This window comes from Mirounga angustirostris, unplaced genomic scaffold, assembly GCF_029215605.1.
Source record: "Mirounga angustirostris isolate CCGP_5_RB_7025 unplaced genomic scaffold, mMirAng1.0.hap1 SCAF_1, whole genome shotgun sequence".
In the NCBI taxonomy this organism is placed as follows: domain Eukaryota; kingdom Metazoa; phylum Chordata; class Mammalia; order Carnivora; family Phocidae; genus Mirounga; species Mirounga angustirostris.
Genome location: NW_026991709.1, coordinates 184349178 through 184370566, shown reverse-complemented (window position 1 = coordinate 184370566; position 21389 = coordinate 184349178). Strand labels below are relative to the sequence as shown.

General features: G+C 45.6%; 1 long non-coding RNA gene across 1 annotated transcript; it reads right to left on the bottom strand.

The window, feature by feature from the left end:
* Positions 1 to 1529: 1529 nt before the first annotated feature.
* Positions 1530 to 21056, bottom strand: LOC135364719 (uncharacterized). Its single transcript, XR_010412295.1, has 3 exons — positions 20857 to 21056; positions 19991 to 20076; positions 1530 to 2475 (listed from the first exon to the last, which is right to left on the bottom strand). It is a non-coding gene; the product is annotated as an uncharacterized LOC135364719 (long non-coding RNA).
* Positions 21057 to 21389: the final 333 nt, after the last annotated feature.

Below are 21389 nucleotides of genomic sequence, written 5' to 3'. Positions count from 1 at the left end.
AATGTGCCCAGCCCTCTCATCTGGGCTTACTGTTTCTTGGTTTTTGTTTTTTTCTGGTCCACATAATGCTGGCTGGAATACAGGTCCATTCTGTACCCCAAGAGCACTTCTACTCACCTTTCTTCCTTCGAAGACTAGCAAGTATAAAACCTCCACTTATTTGTTCCCTGGTTATTCAATTATTTCAAATGGACATCATTTTTGGTATCTGGTATTTGAAATGTTCTGCTCTGAGAAGCATAGCACCGCCTTCAGAGAAGGTCTTCTGTTACCAGCTCCATCACCAAACTGCGTTGAAGCCAGAGACAAACATAAAGTAAGGTTCCCTTTAACTTTCTCAAGTCCTTATTTCAAGTCACTGGACCAGGAGACTGTGGGCTAGAAAGGACTGGACTCATTCAGCCACTTATTCATGATACCAACTATGTATTGAGTGCCCACACTATGCTGGGCCCCCGGGGATGCAATGAGGAACCAGCACACATGAGCCCAGGGCTTACAAACTTGGGACCAGGGGGCACATGGTGGGAGCAATGCTCTGAGAAGGTGACATTTAAACTGAGAGCTAGAGGCTCCGTGGAGGAGCACCCAGGGCTGGGATAGACGGGAAAGAACATTCCATGCAGAGGAAGCCACATGTGCAAGGACCAAGGGGAGAGCTGAAAAACCAAGTGGGGGCAAAGAGGAAAATAAGAAGAACCCTACCCACTGATGAGAGCGGAAACCAAAACAAACATCCTTGGGAAATAACGCGTCCTTAACTTGGTAAGTTCCCCTGACACATACCCATGCCCCTGCAAGGCCACTCCTGGGTACCTGCACCAGGATGCTCTTGCATGTTTATCCCAAGGAACAAAGGGAGAAGCAAACAAAAGACTGTCGGGGAGACAGACTTGGGGCAAAACTCATAAGCAAAGCAAGGAGATAATAAACTCCTAATTCAGGAGAACAGTTACCTCTCTGTGGAGGGGGCTGGCGGGGCCAGGAGGGGGGGCACGGGCAGGGAGAGGATGGAATCAGAAAAGATAATAACAAGGTTCTTTCTCCTAAAGCCAGGTGGCAGGCTCACAGGCATCCACTGTGTTGCTATTGTTTATGCCTTATACATATTTTATCAGTATGTTTGTATCTGCTCAATATTTCATAAGAACCACTACTTTGTATCTGAGTGCTGTGTGGAAAATCGATTAGTGGGGTGAAAAGGTGGAAGTGGGGAGAGCTACTGGAGGCAAGGGCAGCTGCTGAGACAAGAAGGAACAGCGGCTGGGAGTAGAGCGGGGATACGGTAGAGATGGAGGAAACTGCTTCCAGGCACATTTAACTTGTGATTTTCAAACCGGGTTTGAGGTTTAATTCCAGAAACATTTCTGGAGGGTGTGATGGGAAAAATGAGCAAGAGGGGTTTTATTCGCTTATTTACTCAATCCCTTGTTTTTTACAGATGTGTAAATCAAGACCCAGAGAGGAGATGAGACCAATCAGGGCTGCACCGAAATCATGAACACCCAGCCCTCTCCCTCCTTCCACCCAACCTTGTGACAGAACACAAACTCCCATTAGGATACACTCGACATTCAGTACCGCACCGTGGGCATGATCAGTAGCTGAATGTTGACAGCATGTCGGTCCTTGTCCACAGTAGGGATGGCGTGTCTTACTCCCACAGAGACTCTATCAGGAGAAAAATATTTAATAACTCCTATCTCAGTACAGTGAAGTTAAATCCAATTTAGTGGTTTTGCAAAAACTTGAGGCTGGCAAATCAAAGTAATGAATACAAATGGCATTCCAGTTATGTTTATTTTACCACAATAAAAAAGAAGGTTTTAATTGGCATTCCAAAGAGCTTGTTGAACTTAAATGCTTAGCCATTGAAAATTAGTCTTCTACCCCCATACACACTGATAGCTACATCTTCAAAAACCAACTTTTTTCCTTCTAACAATATTCATGTAATTGAAATGTGTATTCCCTTTGATCCGGTGATTCCACTTCTAGAAATGTATCCTACAGATATTTTCATGCATAAAGGCAATGATGATCTACAGATAAGAATGTCTACTCAAGCAACATTTGCAACAACCAGAAATTTTAAATATCCTAAATGATCATCAGTGAAGATCTGGTAAAAATAAATTATGGTACAGCTATATAATGGGATTTTACAGTCATTTTTTTAAAAGAATATTTATGTAACTGATACTAAAAGCTCTCCAAGATCTTTTTTTTTTTTTTAAAGATTTTATTTATTTATTTGACAGAGACACAGCGGGAGAGGGAACACAAGCAGGGGGAGTGGGAGAGGGAGAAGCAGGCTTCCTGCAGAGCAGGGAGCCCGATGCGGGGCTCGATCCCAGGACCCTGGAACCATGACCTGAGCCGAAGGCAGACGCTTAACGACTGAGCCACCCAGGCGCCCCTCTCCAAGATCTACTTTTGAATGACAAAGAGGAAGGAGCTATGGTGTGCCACCATCTGTGTTAAAAAACAAACAAAAGTTATGTACACATACACACATGTATATTCATAAGGGCATATGCATAATATATATGCATTCCTATATATATGATATGCATCAAGGAAGGACATCCAACTAATTCAAAATACATAATTTTATGATATAATTTTTACTGTATTTCAGGGCATGTGGGGCCATAGTAGGCACATAAATTTTCTTGAATGAATAAATTCCCTACATGCTTTTTATAAATCAACTTCCTGGTGTGTTTTATAAATCAAACTTGACCCCAAAATGTCATCCAATTTTTTCTCAGACATTCTTTTTATTACCAATTTAACACTGTTCTCAGATAATTTAGGAAAGCTGGTGAGGAAGAACCATCCAAAAAGCAACTCCAGCTTCGAGTCTTTCACACAAACCTATCCTGCAATAAAACCAACAAGGCAGACTTTCCAGCAAGAAAAGTTTTTGAATGGTGATTATTTAATTAAGAGGTTAAAAAGGCACATGCCGTTTTCTGTTCACACAAAGGCGATAAGGTTTCACCCCTTGCCCACACTCACACACAGTAGCCCTGCGGCATACTTCTCCATGTATGTAATGTGAACCCAAGCTTTCTGCCTAGTCTGCTGGTAAAATGATAGGGGCTATCAAAGGAATTAATCGTATCCCTTCATTCTATACCCTTTAATCCTAAAATAAGCAGTTCTAAATGCATTCCACAACAGCATATGCACTTTTTCAGAGGGTGAAATCAGTGCTCCATGATGACATTCCTGAAATGTTCCAAGTTATTCCTCGATAGATAATGGTGCAGATGTACAGAGAGGTTGGAACTATAGGGGAAAAAAGTACTCTCACTTCAATACTTATTATAACCATGTATAATTGAATTTACTCTAGTAACTTACAAAAACTGAAGGTTTCAGATGAAGTCATCCCTACCTCAGAACAATATATTCTGGAATAGCACACTTGCCCTTAGCAAGCACTCCCAAAATTTAAGGAAAAAAAAAAAAAAAAGATTTTGGATTCTCAATCATTGGGAACACAGTGCCTATCTTATTGCTGGAAATGACAGTTCTAAATCTGTCCAAGTAGTCAAAACTAATTCTTGACCCTGGGGCAGAGGCTAATATAATAGAGCCTTTTATCCAACATAACCAACACCTGTAGTCCAGTTGGGATGAAATTCTGCTGTGGTTGTCTGAAAATCCAAAATAATAGTGGCTTAAACAAGATAGAAACAAACTTCTCCCTCATGTAAATACAGTCTGGAGTTATGCAATCCAAGGCTACTATGGAGTCTCTATGGTCACCAGCAACTCAGGCAATGCCGGTCTTGTTCTGCATTCCTCCACACAGGGCTTCCATCTAATGGTCCAATATAGCTGCTCAAGCTCCAACTGTCACATCCACATTCCAGTGGGCAAGAAGTAGGGGTACATGCATTTTTTTTTTTAAAGATTTTTATTTATTTATTTGACAGAGAGAGAGAGACAGCAAGAGAGGGAACACAAGCAGGGGGAGTGGGAGAGGGAGAAGCAGGCTTCCCACTGAGCAGGGAGCCCGATGCGGGCTCGATCCCAGGGCCCTGGGATCAAGACCTGAGCTGAAGGCAGCCGCTTAACGACTGAGCCACCCAGGCGCCCCACGTGCATTCTTTTGAAAGGTACTTCCCAGAGGTTGTCCTTACTATTTTAACTTACATGCCTTTGAGTGGAGCTTAGTCAAACGGCAACCCCCAGGAGTAAGAAGGGCTGGGACATACTGTCTTAATTCTCAGGCTGTCTGCCAGACAATATTTTACAGGTTATATCCCTAAGGAAGAAGTAGATGATGGATGTGGGGACAACTAGCAGTGTCTATCACACTGAGGAATCACAAAATAATGATACATACATATCTTAATTTTTTTTCTTGAAATATATAGCCATACATTTGTTTCTAGGGAGGGAGGAGATTTTGCCTATGGGTTTATGGAACAGAATGCCTTTTATGTGATGCACAAAAGAAACCTATAATCCATCTTCTTCAATTTCAGTTTGGTTTTAGAGGCATGTCATAACGTAAAGATGCTCCAACAAATCTAGGTCCTTTTACCATCTCTGCCTCATTCCCAGTGTTTTAGAATCATTTTGCCCAAAACCTAATTCAACTGGGTTGTTTTTAGTATTCATCACTGGGTTATTTCCAAGAACCGAGCTTCATTTTCATAGAAATACCAGCTCTTATTTCCGTTCACATCTTTACTTCATAGATTTATGAAGTTCACATACGTACCTACAGTCCCAAGAATAACAGGCATGAATAGATTTAGGAACAAACAAATTCACTCCTGGTAATATACAAGTCTACAACACAACTGCAGGGATCAGAGACTGAGTGTCCTGAAAAAGGACCTATTAACTGGATGTTTCACATTGAGGGAATGGAGATCTTTGGTTTATCCAGCAAGGGGATTGAATGAAGAACTCCCCTCCAGTTTGTCCTTGCCAAAATCTTCTCAGTTGGCTGTTTCAGCAAGAAAGCCCTAATAATGCTATCATCGTGTGTTAATGATGATGGAGCCCTTCCTGATTCATCTATCTGCCTCAATCTCAAGATGAGGGAAACTGAGGCCCAGAGTAGTTCAGTAAGTTTCCAAGTACCAGAGGTGTGCTCTGCACTTACCAAAGGCGTTTGCTGCTTGCAACACTTTGCATTACTTCTCAGTGGGTGAGAATGCCGTTGGCTTTGGGGCAGGACGACTGTCCCTGTGATGGCACAGAGTCCCAGGCTAAAGAACGTTTAACAACCCTGTCTCCAGCCCACTAAGTGTGGCCCTTCCAACTCACTGTGACAAGAACACAGAAATGCAGTCATGAGTGGCCAGATGCCCACATCCCTAGACGGAGACATGATATTTTGTTGTAGTTTTATAGCTGTTTTCCTGTTGTCTCCTGAATCACATGATCACAGCTATGGATCTTGCTCTACCCACGGACAATGCCAAATCCTAAGGAATCTTAAGAGCTCTTTTAATCTTCTCGACAGAAGTGAACAAAGCTTAGCTCAGACACAAGAGTATGCATACTATTTTAATAATTCCTAGGAAAGCAGATGCTATAGTTCATGGAACACAAACTTCACCATTCTACACAAATCTGTTTTCTAATAACTATTTATCCCGGACTCAAGTAAACAAAAACATGAGAAATGCTAATGTCATTAAGAAAACAAATAACGCTTTTTCATACATCTGCCTGATGAGATCCTTTGTTCAGTTTTCTATTGAGTCATTTCATATTTTTCTCATTAGTTAGAGCTGTTTCCACATTTTGAAAAATTATATCACACATCACCAATAATTTTCCCAATTTGTCTTTTGAAAATTTTGAAGTCATTCATGTGAAGATAATCTTCCTTTATGACTTCTGGGCTCTAGGTCATCCATTCATTTATTCATTCATTCAACAAATTCTATCGGGATTTTTGCCATGCACCAGGTATTTTTCTGAGAGTTGGGGAATTAAACAAACAAAAAAAAAAGACATGGAACAAAAGATTCTTATGAAGTTGAAATTCTTGTGTAGACTACAGTAATTAAATCTAGTGCAGATCAAAATCCAGATAATCCATTAAAAATGTAATGTCAGGTCGTGAAAAGGGCTCTGGAAAAAAACTAAGAGAGGCAGGGAAAAGGGAAGGGCTGGAGCACTATTTAGAATGGTTAGGAAATGCTGCTCTAAGAAAACACTGGAAAAGAGGCCTGGAGGGAAGCAAAGCAACAAATTGTGTGGACATCTTGGGGGGCTGGGGGGAGGGGGTATGCCAGCACGGGCAAATGCCCTGAGGTGGAAATACGCCTACTGTGTTTAGGGACCAGCAAGGTGGCCAGTATGGCAAAAGGGTATGGAGTGGGGGGCAGAAAAAGAGAGATTATTTGAATTTAGATATGTCTTTTACTTTCCAAATTTGTAAAAGCATTCGTCCAAAAGAAAATTTAATTTTTTTTTGATGTTTTGGATCTCTCTCTCCTTATTGCAAATGGAAAATTGCTTGTCCTAGCACCTTTTGTTGAATCTTAGCCCACTGCTTTTACAGGTCACCTCTCTTGTACACCACTGTGCACAGAGACTTGGATCTAGTTTTGGAGGCGTCCTGGTCTGCCTCAAGGATCACTTCCTGCTCCAGCACCACATTTCATTTCTGTAGCCTTATGATGTATTTTACTATCCGGTGGGGCTAGAACCTCCTAAATCTTGAGTCATCTTCGCTGACATCAGACCTTGGCTGGTTCTACTTTCCAGCCAATGAAAGAGCTTGAAAGTTCCTTTAGTAAATTCCATGGCCCCTAGGTGATAGGAAGGAGGAGGAGGCCAAGATTATACTAATGCTCAAGTGGGGGTGGGGACCCTCTCTCCAACTTAAACTCCTAGCCCTCAATATCAACACCAATCACTTAACAGTAATCTAAACTGCTTCATGATAAGAAAGCTCATTGACTGCTAATGTGGACAGTCATTTAAATCATGTTTATCTGGTCTCTCCATGTGACATTAAGTCCTGGAGGGCGGGGCTATAATGATTCTCAAACTATATTCTCTGGGCCAGCACTAGCACCAGCAGCACCTAATTTATTAGGTGGAAATTAAGCACCAACTGAGAGCTAATGAATGGTAAACTCTGAGCAGGAAGGGCGTAGCCCCACCACTGTTTAGATCCCTCTGGAGCTGGGCAAATAATATGGTGCTCAAAAGCCCACACCACAGTCAGAGTCCTAAGATCTAACCTTGGTTTCAATACTAACAAATTGGGGGACCTTGGGGAAGTAACTTAAACTTGTAGCATCCAGGTCTCCTCTTTTTTTTTTTTTTTTAATTATTTATTTATTTGAGAGAGAGAGAATGAGAGAGAGCAAGCACATGAGAGGGGGGAGGGTCAGAGGGAGAAGCAGACTCCCTGCCGAGCAGGGAGCCCGATGCGGGACTCGATCCAGGGACTCCAGGATCATGACCTGAGCCGAAGGCAGTCGCTCAACCAACTGAGCCACCCAGGCGCCCCCAGGTCTCCTCTTGAAACCAATGTGAATCATGGTGTCTACCTCATAAAGGGTTTCAAGAATTAAATCTAAGAATATAAGAAATTGGGCTTAGAATAGAATAGCCCTTGCCCATTGTAAATGGTCAATTCACGATAACTAATATGATAGTGATAATGAGGAAAATCTTCATTTGCTTTCATTTTATTTCAGTTAATTTATTATGAAAAGCCGACACCCATTGATGCTGAATTTAACAGAACAGAAATCAGGGAATGGGGAAGTATTAATGTTAGACTTTTTCTGACTGTGTTTACAGAGAAGTGATAGGAGCTGGAGAGTGGAGAAGTTAGCCATGGCAGGACTTTGTAGAGATGGGACCGATCTCCAGGATTATGAAGAATTTTCTAAGGAAGCCCATTTTTCTCCCCTTTGAAAGTCGATCAATTATATAACCTAGACATTAATTAAAAGCCCCAGGGCCAATAGTTCTTCCCACAAATAACTGTCTACATACTATCAGTTCATTTCGTATACATCTCCCTGGCAAAGCCCAACAAAAGCTACAAGAAGATGGATGAACTTCATAGGGTTACCCCGGGGGTCAACTGATTCAGACTGCTGAATTCATCAATATGGACAGCAAATTCCATCCACTAATAGCAGTTTGCACAATCCCCGCCTGTTGCAAGCATTTAGCTGCACCTAGAAAAGACAAAAGGCAGGTTCCCCACAAAGGTGCCCCAAAGTCAATACCCAGCCCTACAGCGCCACTATACTTTTATAGATACCATGTTTAAAAAGCCTTAGTTGGGTGCACTGCTGAAGAATATGAAATAGTATATGCTTCCTCACCATGATTATTATTATAATGGGTTGAACAGTGGCCAAAAGATACATCCACCTGGAATCTCTAAATTTGATTTTATTTTGGAAAGGGGTCTTTCCAAATGTAATGAAGGACCTTGAGATGAGATCATCCTGGATGAGGGAGGGCCCAAATCCAATGGCAAGGCCTTCTGAGAAGAGAACAAAAGGAAACACCCTGTGATGACAGAAGCAGAAATGGGAGTGACATCTACAAGCCAAAAATGCCAAAGGCTGCCAAGAGCCACCGGAAGCTAAGATGGAGGCGCAGAGTGGATTTCCCCCCAGACCCTCCAGAGAGAACCATGCTCCTGACGCCTTGATCTTGGACTTCTAGCCTTCAGAACTCCCAAAGAATAAATTTCTGTTATCTGAAGTCACCCAGTTTGTATTCATTTACATAATAATACAATTATGTAAAACTCCCTATTAAAAATAAACCCTAGAAGGACACCACAGCCTAATGCTGAGAGGACTCCTTTTTGGGTCATGAAGTTGCACTATTTTTTTTTTTTTTTGCCTAAAGAAATCATTTGACTTTGTTGAATTTTCCAAATTGTCTACACGGCACGTTTATTGTCCAACAATTTGATCAAAATTAATTTAAAATACGACATAAACCTGCTTTAAAATGCTGCTATCACCAGGATTTTGAAAAGTAAAAACCAGAATTTTCCAAAAATCCCTAGCAATCGGATAATCTATGAAACCATTCTACCTCCCAGAACCCAGGAAAACCTATGTACGTGTCCTTCCCTGTGGCTTCGAATACTCCTGGACCCAAGATGATGGAGACGTTCCTGTTATCAATTGCCTCCAAATCTGGGGCTTCATGAAGCTGAGAGGAAACTGTCATTATAACCTCCCAACAACTCAGTAAGTCACTGGAGAAGCTCCAAAGGCCAAGTCATCAAGGATGCAAATGACAGGCGTGTGCTCCTGGGTGCCTGATTATGGAACAAAAGACTTTGAGAAATTGTATTATCAGAGTATTTTCATAATATCGTTGAAGAAAGAAAACACCTGCATTCTTCTAATAAGCCCCCTGGAGGCCTAATTCCTCAGCACTCATGCGGAGGACCCACTCTGGATGTTACATGTACACTTAATGAGCCAGTTTTTAAGAACTGTGAAAGCAGTTTCTGCATCACCAAGTAGTTTACCAAACATAAAATCAAATAACACTCTCATTAAATGCCTTCAAGCTGTCAAACGGGTTTGTGTCTGCTTTGCAACGTGGTGTCAGGATCTGTGAAGCATTGGGGAACATAAGTTCAAAAGCACAGGTCCAAAGATGGGAGATCCTGTTTATTTTTAGCTTATGGACTCAAGCTGGGTGCAGAAGGGATGCTCTGCAAACTCCCTCCCCTGACCTCTTCTGCAGAGGTTGCCTCTAGGAAACATCCAAATGGCATTCTGCGGACTCCCGGACTCCTGCCTTTCACAAGCTCCCCCCCATAGCCCAATTTAACACTAAACCTGTCAGCAAGCTGAATGGAGCCCCCTTCAATGTATGCAGATCTGATGGGGAAACTGCAAGTAGCCAGTTTCTCACCTTTCAGACACCCTAAGCCCTCTGATTTTACAGGAGTTTACCCTTAAAGCCCCCATCCACAAACCCACTACCCCAGGGTTCTTCAGACATTTTGTCCAGTGTAGACAACAGTCCAATCTCATCCCCAGACCACTGAGAATATGACTGTTTTTCCCAAGGTACAGTTTTTTTGGTTTTGTTTTTAATTTAATTTCATTATGTTATGTTAATCACCATACATTACATCATCAGTTTTTGATGTAGTGATCCATGATTCATTATTTGCGTATAACACCCAGTGCTCCGTTCAATACGTGCCCTCTTTAATACCCATCACCAGACTAACCCATCCCCCCACCCCCCTCCCCTCTAGAACCCTCAGTTTGTTTCTCAGAGTCCATCGTCTCTCATGTTTCATCCCTCCCTCCGATTCCCCCCTTCATTTTTCCCTTCCTACTATCTTTTTTTTTTTTTTTTTTTTTACATATAATGTATTGTTTCAGAGGTACAGGTCTGTGATTCATCAGTCTTACGGTACAGTTTTATATTTAGACAAGGAGAGTCAAAAATGCCAGAGCTAAACATGGTGTCTTGGTTAGATCACTTGGGATCTTGAGCTCCAAAGACCTGGTTTCAAATCTTGACACCATTACTTCTTACCCGTGTGACCTAAGGCATGTTCCCTAACCTCCCTGGGTCTCAGTTTTCTCCTGTTTACAAAGTAGAAGACAAAATACATGCCTCAGAAAATTGTTCTGAGGGAGTCATGGGCTACAGCATGTAAAGAGCCAACCACACAGCAGACCCTCAACAATGTGAGCTCCTTCCAAAGAGCATCTCCCAGATAGGGACGATTTAGCTACTTAGATGTCCTGCTCAGCGCCCTTGTCCCTGCCAAGTGGCAACTTTATTCTGTTCTGCCATTCTTATCTCCTTCCAGGCATGCATAATCACTCACTTGCTTCTTCAAATTAGTAGCACAAAATTAGATGTCTACAGCAGCCAGCCCGAAATGTAAATGAGTGAGGCAGGCCAAGTGTAACACAATAGGGAATGGTGGGGACTGTGGAAAAGTTGAAATCAGAAAGTAAGGGAGGAATATAAGCCCAGAATTGCCAGAAAGTCTTTACTCCAGAGAAAACCCCAAACCTGATTTCTTACACGAAACATCAAATGTTGGCAACTACTTAAAATTTTACATCTGGTACCATGGCAACAAAATATAGGTACAGGCCAGATCTTATCTCAGGAGTTTTCAGGGTAGGATCTTGGGGTTCAAATATTGTTACCAATATGCTTGTTTTTCATGCCTTAGAAAAGGGAGCTTCTCTTTAATGATCACGTAAGTCCAAGTGTCTGGTGTGGCACACCAGAAGCCACAAAACCCGACACTTAGTGAGCAGGCTTGAGTAACATGGATGAAGTATCGCCTTGATGATGAGTGGCTTTCATCTTGGACATGAATTTTCATGGTCCAGTTGGTGGGCACAAGGCACAAAAAAGGTCCCTTTTTATATACTGACCCCGGGGGCAAAATTTACATGTTTTCTTCTTGTTATGGTTTGCAAACTGTTTTAACAAACATCATATGCACACTTCATTTAAGCAAATAGACTGTGAGGGTATAGGGTCCAATTCTAAACTCCACTTCATCCGAAGTAGAGTTGTCTGCAGGTAAGTGTGTGAGGTGAATCTGCTATTCTATCCGAAATACTCATTCCTTTAGAACCTGAACTCCCACATGGTTGGGGGGAGCTTGGAGACTCCATCTCTTCTGACTGAAGTTCATAGAACCAGGATCATCACACCCATTTAACAAATGAAGCTCTGCAGCTCATGGCGGCGGAGGGGGGGTGGGCGGGGCGGGGCGGGATCTGTTCTCTGTCATTGAATCTCCAATTTCCAGGGCCATGAACCCATACCTTTCTACTCCTTTTTTTAAAAAGATTTATTTATTTATTAGAGAGAGAGAGAGAGAGAAAGAAGGGTGGGGGGAAGACTGTGACTGGGGGGAGGGGCAAACGAAGAGAATCTTCAAGCAGACTCCCCATTGAGCATAGAGCCCAATGAGGAGCTCGATTTCACAACCCATGAGATCATGCTATGAGGTGAAACCAAGAGTCAGATGCTTAGCCAACTGAGCCCCCAGGCACTCCCGCCTTCCTACTCCTTATCCAGTTCTGCTATTCATCTTTCTTTCAACCACAAACCTATGGGGCTTACGTTACACACCACACACAATGATGCATGTTCCATGCTTTATCCCATGTAATCCTCCTGAAAACGTCATAGTAGTAATATTATTCCCATTTTTCAGATGAGAAAACCAAGGAAGGCTCAGAAAGGTTTTCAAGGATTCTTAGCTAGTAAAAGACAGAACCAAGACTACAATACCAGCAAAATGTCTTTAAAGCCTGTCCCTTTAACCACTCAGCCTTAATGTTCCCACATAAGCCCTTATCCGCTTCATAGAAGTTTTTATGATACTGCCTCAAAGTATACATTTCTCCCCAGAGATCACCCCCCATGGCTCTCCCATACATAACGCAGGTAGAATCCTTTTGATCTCCAAATGTTCAATGCTCTGGCAATCATTCCCTTTAGGGAATGCTCCCTCTGTCCCACAGGGAATTCCCCCCTGGGGTTCTCATTAATGGCAGAGTTAAAGGATAACCTTACAGCTTTTTGAACCAACAGGCCACAAAATAACACATTTATGAGATTCCCCCTCATCCCACCAACCTTAAACAACAGAAGCATTAGAATGAATGACAACCTTTCAACAGAATGTGAGTACCACTTTCCAGATTAAAGGCAAATAAAATGTATTTTGAAAAAAAAAAAGATGACTGACATCAGTGCTCTGTGTTTTCTCACTGTTCATCGGGTACAAATTGTCAGGGTGATTAAACAAGGATTAACAACAAGGTTGCTATACAAGCTGAGATGTTTCAAAGTTTCAGCCTGAAGAACACATAAATATACGCACATTTTTTCAATGGCAGGGGTGGAATTTGGCACCATCTATTTGGAGGACAATTTGACAAGAGCTCCATGTAGCCCTGTTGTAGCATAAGAAAAGCTATCATCATACAGTATATAATCAGGAACGATGGAAAACAACCAAAGTGGCCATGAGCAGACAATTTTCAATTCACTGATAACCCATACACTGGATTTTAAAAGCTAATAAATGTATTAGGTTCGATCTTTTTGCTCTTTTTATAATTGCATGCAAACATGTCCAAAAAAAATTTCTAATTCTTAAAGTATGCTACAAAAGACCATATAAAATGTATATTTTCTCTAAAATCTTAACAAATAATAATTTGAATGAATCTGAGGAAATAAAAACCAAGCCATAAGCAATAGATCTCGAGAAGTCTAGCTGTGGGGTCCGCAGACTTTCAGCACAGGGCTACTTGGTCAACTCTTTGTTTCCTGGACCACAAGGGCTGTCTCAGCTACCAGATTCTGCCATTCCAAAAGCCACCAGAGAGGATACTAAAGGAAGGAGCATGGCTGTGTCCCATTAAAACTCTATTTATGGACTTAAAATGTAAATTTTATACAATTTTTATGTGCCACAAAATGTTATTCTTCTTTTGATTTTTTTTTTCCCCAATCACTTAAAAATAGGAAAACTATTCTTGGCTAGTAGGCTATACAAAACCAGGTAGCAGCCTGATTTTCTCCCATTGGCTGTGGTTTGCTGACCCCTGCTCTCAAAGGTGTAATTAAGGGTTTTCTTCTGTGGGCTATGTAAGTTTTATATGTGTATGTGTGTGGGAGGGTGTGTGATTTTAAAGTACTTTATAATAGCCATGCCTTATTTCAAAATCAGAGACAATAATACGGACATACTGGGATGAACTAATAGCTTTCTTCAAGAGAAAAATCCTACAAAGGTGCTGAAGCTTCCAACAAGCATATTATCAAATGCCAAGGACCTAAAATGAGCCAAACAGCAAGCTTCTGAGCTGCTAAGGATCCTTCCCTACTTTGAGGATTCCAGGCATGCGTCTTGGGTGCACACACACATACACACACCCCATCTCCTTTCACCCCCACCCTTTTCTTGGCCCTTCAACTGACAGAGTGTTTTTCCTCCCCAAGCAAAATAATTGGTGGGAACCCATTTCTTAGCCAAATTACAATCCACTAAAGGGGGGGATATCGGAGGGAGAGACGAACCATGAGAGACTATGGATTCTGAGAAAGAATCTGAGGGTTCTAGAGGGGAGGGGGGTGGGGGGATGGATTAGCCCAGTGATGGGTATTAAGGAGGGCACGTACTGCATGGAGCACTGGGTGTTATAAGAAAACAATGAATCGTGGATCACTACACACTACATCAAAAACTAATGATGTATTGTATGGAGACTAACATAATAAAATAAAAATTAAAAAAAACAAAACAAAACAAAACAATCCACTAAAGGAAACCAGGTCGGCATCTCCCCAGATCACCACTCGAGTCATCAATCAACATAACTGCCCGGGCAACTAAGATGCTTTTCAAGGCAGTCTTGGCTGACCCAGTGAGCGCAGCCTCTGGGGCAGCTGCGTGGGGCCACAGTATCCTGGCTGGAAAGGCCTCCGGTTGTGGCTGTCCGGAGACAAACCGCTCTGCATAACTAAAACCACCTCACAAAACTACCACTGGTCTGAGTTTTCCATGTCAGCTGCTCTTGAAAGTGCAACTCCAGGAGGCTTATTCTAAAAGCCCGTCTTTTAATACTCAAGTCGAATCTACATTTATCAGCAAAGCTGAAACGTTAAAGGGATTACAAGGAGCTTAGAATCCACTGGAAGTGCATTGATCTGGTCTTGCAAGCCTCATCTCCACATGCCCTTTAGAAATGGCTTTGGTCTATTCCCTGGTTCTTTGGTTGTCTTTGATTTTTGCACCAATCTCATCCAGGTTGGAGGGGAGGTTTCCTCTGGTTCTAATTCCAAAAGTTTCTCAGACTCCTTTCTTCTAAAACCAAGGAAAGCGACTTGCATATTCCCCTACACAGTGGCACAGACCAGTGACTGGCAAACATTTTCTGTAAACGGTGAGACAGTAAATGTTTTTGGCTTTGTAGGCCAAATGATCCCTGTTGCAAATACTGAACTCTATCACTATAGCAAGAAAACAGCCACAGACAGTATGCAAACAAATGCACTTGACTTTGTTCAGATAGCTATTTATGGGCACTGAAATTTGAATTTCATATAATTTTCCTAGGTCATGAAATATCCCTAATTTTTTTTCCAACCATTTTTTTTAAAAGATTTTATTTATTTATTTGAGAGAGAGAGAGAGAGAGAGAGCAGGATGAGGAGCAGAGGAAGAGGGACAAGCAGACTCTGCACTGAGCAGAGAGCCTGATGCGGGGCTCAATCTCATGACCCTGAGATCATGACCTGAGCTGCAACCAAGAGTCGGACGCTCAAACTGATCGAGCCACCCAGGCTCCCCATTTTTTTTTTCCAACCATTCAAAAAATGTTAAAACCATGTATGTCTTATAAGTCATACAAAACAGGTAAAGGGTCAGATTTGGCCAGCAAGACTTAATTTGCCGACCCCGGGTCCAGACTGCTGCTATTCAAAGTGTGTTCCCTGGACCAGCAGCATCAGCATCACTTGGGAGCTTCTTAGAAATGCAGGATCTTAGGCCCCTGCCTCAATCCTGTTCAGTCGGAATCTGCATTTGAATAAGATGCTCTGGGAATTCACATGCCAGCCAAGTTTGAAAAATCCTGGTCTAGACACAGAATTCTGCAGTCAGACAAGGCTGGAATACCATCCACTGGCTGGCTATAGAATCTACACAAATCGTTTGACCCCGAGAGACTCCGTTTCCTTATCTATTAAAACAGGTAAAAATAACTGCGCCATCTCCAAGGACTGCTGTCAGGGCAAGACAAGAAAGACACAGAACGCTTGCTTGACATTGTCAGAGCTTTCAAAACGGTAGCTACTACTACAGAAGCGTACTATTTTTTAAGGTCATTGAGAGAGGAGCATGCTTATTCAGGGTTTACAAACTCCAATCACTTCCAGTATGGGACAGGTCACCTAAATATCTGAAGAGGCCCTTCAGTGCAACTGGAATGTCAGAGACGACGGCAAGCCGAGGTCACATCCACCTGAAGAAAGACCACTCATATGCTGCCAAGGTAGCAAAGGAGGCTCCTTGCTACTACATCCTTGCATTTTCAAAGAGAAGCTGGAAACCTGGATTTTAACGTTATAAAAAGCCCTCTTACTTAACACACTGTGCAGACCAAAAAAAATCCACCTGCGGGCTGGATGTGACCAGAGAGCCCTCTGCCTTACAACAGAGAGATAACAAGAGGCAGTAAGTCACAAGAAAATGAACCGGGGTTTTAGAGCTAAATTCTGGCTCATTCTCCCTAGCCAGGAGACCTGGGACAGATTATTTAACAATTCGGAGCCTCGGTTTCCTCATCAGGGAAATCCGCACATCTACCTTGGAGAGTCTGGTGAGGACGAACTAGAAATGTACGTAATAGGTGGAGGCACAGCTCGGGACAGGGTAAGCGCCCATCCTTGTCATGGCTGATGTTTTGGCGTTATTATTACTGCTTTTATTCATCGAGCCTTGGCATTTGCAGGGCAAATCTTCCCCGTAAAAATGGCTATTTTTCTCTCCCTGCTCAAACTGGTGGCAAACAAGCAAGCTCAATTAACCCCCACTGAGCATGCTGTCTCATAGGACACGGAGAGCTTAGTTATTAATGATCTCGTTCTGGCCGCAGTCCATGAAGATGCCTTAATGTTCCTCTTAATGAAAATCCCCTCTGGTGCCCGGCCACTGCGGGGCTGGCTCCAGGCTGCCCTGAGGTGCTACTGCTTTGTGGCCGGGTCACCTGCAGGGCAACAGTGCTTACCTTTGCTCTCCACCTGCCTTAGATCAGGTGGAGGACAGCACTGTGCTTGACAACTGTGAGCCCTCCTAGGGGTTTTTTTTCCTTTAGAAACCCTACAAATCCGCACATTTGCCACCTACAGGTGTGGGTGATAACAGAAATGGGGAAAGAGTATTGTAACTCAGGGAAATCCCCATGAACTCTATGAGCCTTCCACGGGACCTTTGGCATCTTTCCTCACACAGAGGAAGCCCCAAGGTACAGAGAACAATTCGTTATTTACAGGGCTAGGTGTTAGAACTCCCCATTTCTCTCTCTCCTTAAGGTGCACACGAATCGGCTGGGGATCTTGTTAAAAGCTCAGATCTGGTTCAATAAGTCTAGGGCAGGGCCTGCGATTTTGCGTTTCTGGCAAGCTCCCAGGAGATGGTGATAACGGCTGGTTCCCGCCCCAGGTTTGAATCCACAGGGTTCCACCTCCTCCACTTGCTTCATCTAGGTCCCTGCTCAAATGTCACCTCCTCCGAGAGTCCTTTACTGACCACCTTATCTAAAATGTAATTATTTGTTGAATGAGGGCAGGAATCCTGTCTGGTGTGTTCTTTGCTGTATCCCCAGCACCAGCGGAGAGCCAGGCACAAAACAGGCACTCAAATATTTGTTCAGTGGAGAGAGCCCACTTTGACAGCGGAGGGAAATGAAACTCAGGGAGCCCAAACCATTTGCTGAAGGTCACACAGCTTGTCAAAGCCAGAGCAAGATGGCGGGGCCAGCTCCGTCTGGACTTCAAAGCCTTAGCTCCCTCCACTACACCAGAGGAGGAAGCAAGGTTTGTTTGTAACACGCTTCCTCCCCTAGAACGTTCCTACATCCAGTACCTTCGAGCTGGATGCAGGGCCTCCATTCTGTTCTACTCTGGGGAGGTGCCTGCTGGTGGGCAGTGGATCGGAGAGGACCAGTGTGGAAGCAGAGATGCGAGAGGAGAGGCCACGCGGTAATGTTTCGGGTGCCTTGGTACTCTGGGGTAAGGGAAATTCTCTCTTTAGGTCAGACCCAAAGGAGCCTTTCAGCGTCCAGCAGGCCAGCCTTTTGCTCCTCTCAGGGCACAACGGTCTCTCCCAGGGGCTCACAGCCTCCGCAGTCAGAGGAGGGGAAAGTGAGCACCGTGGGCTCCAAAATGCCAAAAAAGAACATTGTGCTGTCCCCCAGGAGTGGCTGTCCCTCTTTTCCAAAAGGTCACCAGAAAACACGCCCATGAGGGAAAAGGAGCAAAAGCAAGGAGCTGCTTCCTTTCCAGCAATGGGCGGAAATACCATAAAAACCCCATTCAGGGAGCCCCAGTGAAGCCTTTCTGCTGTCAATGGGGAAACTGCTTCTGCATGAAAACCCGTCTCAGCCTCATGAAAGGGTCTCTCTCCAAAAGAAAGGCTCCCTCATGGGCTGAAAAGACAACACTTGTTTTCCCCGTCACAAAAATCAACTGGATTAAAACGGCTGAAGGTTCTCCAAGAAACTGTGGTCTTGAACGTCTACCGTAACCTGGACACCCAGCAGCCTCAAACGGGCTACTGAGGCCTCCTCCCAAGCAGCAGTTGAGAGGAAGCTAAAAACATAACAAACGTAGCCACTAGTTACCGTAAACCTGATCCTGGGCAAATCATGGGTCTTCTGTATCTCATTTAACCCCTCCAATCATGCTGTGAGCTGAGTACCACGATTATTCCCACCTGATGGTTGGGGAAACCAAGAACTAGGGAGACCAAGTGACTCACTGGAGGCCAGAGGTCACACAGAAGGAGGCGCGTCAGGCCACAACCTCCACACTGCACACCACCCCACAGGCCTCTGGTCAGAGGTGACCCCAAGGCTCCTGAGGAGGGGAGGAGCTGGGAAAGCACTCTCCTGTTCTTGACTCTGCCTTTCCCACCCCCGTGAGAACACCAGAGAGATGGGAAAAGAAGCCAGCAGTCCTGCCATACTGGACTGGGTTTACAAAGTCAGGCCCCTACACCTCTTCCATGGATCCCCTACTCTCACAGTTGGGATGTGCAAGGGGCCAGCTCAGACCACACCTATTTGGGCTACAAAACTGGCAGTGATGGATGCCTCTTTCTGCCCATTACATATTTATAAGGTCGCCTGGCCTTGCCTCTGACACAGAAGTTATTAAATGCTTGGGAGCCATAAGGGCTGCGCTCAGCGCCTTGAAACAAAGCAAAGAGGCTACCAGACCCGTCGGAGGCAGGAACAAAAGCATTTCATTTCTGAAGGAGCCGGCTGGGAGTTTCCTTGGAACTGGGTGCCCAGCACACATTACCATTCGGGAGAAAGTAGAGAAGCACACACAGAGGGGTAAAATAAAATCAAAGCAGGCTTCTCCCCCCTCCTTGTGCCCAGAAACCACCTCTTCAAAGGGCCATATGAGTGGTGGGGAAAAGGGAAAGATGCACTCATCAAAGAGAGAACACGCCAGGATGTCGTCTCCGACATTCTCCTGTCACTGGTTCTTCCTTTTCGTGAAGTCGCCAAGAAGGATCCGCCTCATCTTACATCATCAAACTGAGAGTCTGCAAGGCTGCACCCCAACTTTTTCCAACCAGAGCCCCAGCAGCCAGATGCAACGGGAGGGCACCCCGATGCCGCATCTCCCAAACATAATCATTCCAATCCAGGCTGGGGCTGCCTGGAAGTCAACATTCACGGCCCATTAATAAGAAACATCTGGCCACCGAAGAGGGTTGACACAGCGCAGGCGGGCAGTAGTGGATTTGTGGGTGGGACCCAGAGCTACAGGGGCTGAATTGAAAACACCAGCTAGTCTGGGGTATCCTCCACACACTGCGCCGCGCTGTGGCCCTTGGAGACACTGCCATGCCCAAGTTGAATCGTTTGGGGCTGAGCAACTTAGATACACAGAGTGTGGGTAGGAGGGACTCAAAACTCTCCCATCAGGGAAATGCAGCCTGAGCCCAGCTCTCCTGCATCCCCCAGTGTCTGGCCACCACTTCCACCTTTCAATATTTGTAGCAGATGTAGCCCCAGTCTTAAAGGAACAGCCTTTGCATTCTTTCCATGTGACTTACAAGTGAGATTTACAAAAGGAGATAAATATCGGCGTTTGTGTGTGTGTGTGTGTGTGTGTGTATAGATATAGATATGTTTCCCCACTCCCCACCCCCGGAATTGTTATGCCTTTAGGAATGGGATTTAATGCATCCTACCTCCATTTATGCAAGGCGAACCCGGGGCACTGGTCACCACAGGCGTTACATGGCTGGCCTCTCTCTATCCGCCCCAGTCCAGTCAACTTCAAAACAAAAAGACAACACAACCATGTTTCCACCACGGGGGCTCCCTCCAAAGCCCCACCGGCGTCCCAGGCAGAATGACCTGCCCCTCCCACCCCACCGTATCAAATTTGCCTCCAACGTTCCTCTCCGTTGTGGGGGATGCGGGGCGGGGTGCTGCCGGCGCCCCAGGGGTGGTCTCCCTCGTGGCAGGGGTGTGTGGACCCGGGCGGGCTACCCTCTGGCGTGGGCACCAAGCCACCAAGAAATGGTCATGGCTGGGGCTTTGTCTCCCCCAAACACCTTGGTCACGGGTTTCTAAGAAACAAAAGCAAGACCTTTCTGTTCCCCAGGGTCCCCGAGAAGCGACCATCGCTCATTCGCCTTGGGCCATGCCGGTGCTCCCGGGAAGGGGGCAGCACAGGACACCCCAAAACACAGCCCAAAGTCAAGTCCGCGGCTAGAGCTCCAAGAGGCTGGACGGTGGAGCTTGGATACTGTGATTCCGATCTGCCTTACGGGAAAAGGCGAGGGAGGGGGCTTTCCCGGGCGCCCCCACACTGTGACACACAGGGCCACCGCTCCAGGTCTCGCTCTCGCCCAGACTGGGTTTCCGGACTTAACCCCTTCGGCGCCTTCCAGCGCTCCCGCGCGCCCCGGACCCCCTGCCCTCGGGGCCGGCTTACCTGGGGCCACAGGTGCGCGGCCGCCGCGCGGGGGGAAGCTGGGCAGGGGCGCTCGCGGAGGCCCGGGGGCCGGGGGACCCAGAGATCGGGCCCGCTCAGGTGGGGGACACTCACCGAGCGGCTGGAGAGTCTTTTCCGGGAGCTCCGGCTGAACATGGCCGGGCGCCTCCTGCACGCAGCGCCGTCGGTCGGTCGGTCCGCACCGCGGCCGGGAGGGCGGGTCGCCTGGGCGGGCACGCTCGGCGGCCCGTGGCCTGGCTGTCTCCGCCTCGCCGCCCCGGGCTCGCTCCGGAGCGCACGCCTCCCCCGCCTCCCTTGCTGGTGCCTCTCGCTCTCCCGCCCGCAGGTCCCTCCCTCTCTCCCGGCATCCCCCCGCCTCCCCGGGTTCGCCCCGCGGGCCGCGGGCTCTTCCCATCCCTCCCCCGCACCGGCTGCGCCTCCTCTCTCCCTTCCCCGGCTTCCCCGCCGGCCGGCCGCCGCCACCTCCGCTCCCGCACCTGGGCCCGCCCACAAGGGCTCGTCCCTCACCCCGGGCGAAGTTCGGGCGGGGACCACTTGAAGGCCCCCTGGGGCTGTGGCCTGGGTAGCGGCTGGAGGTGGAGGGATGGGGGGTTACGTTTTTCTAAATGAAGGTAGAATTCACATAC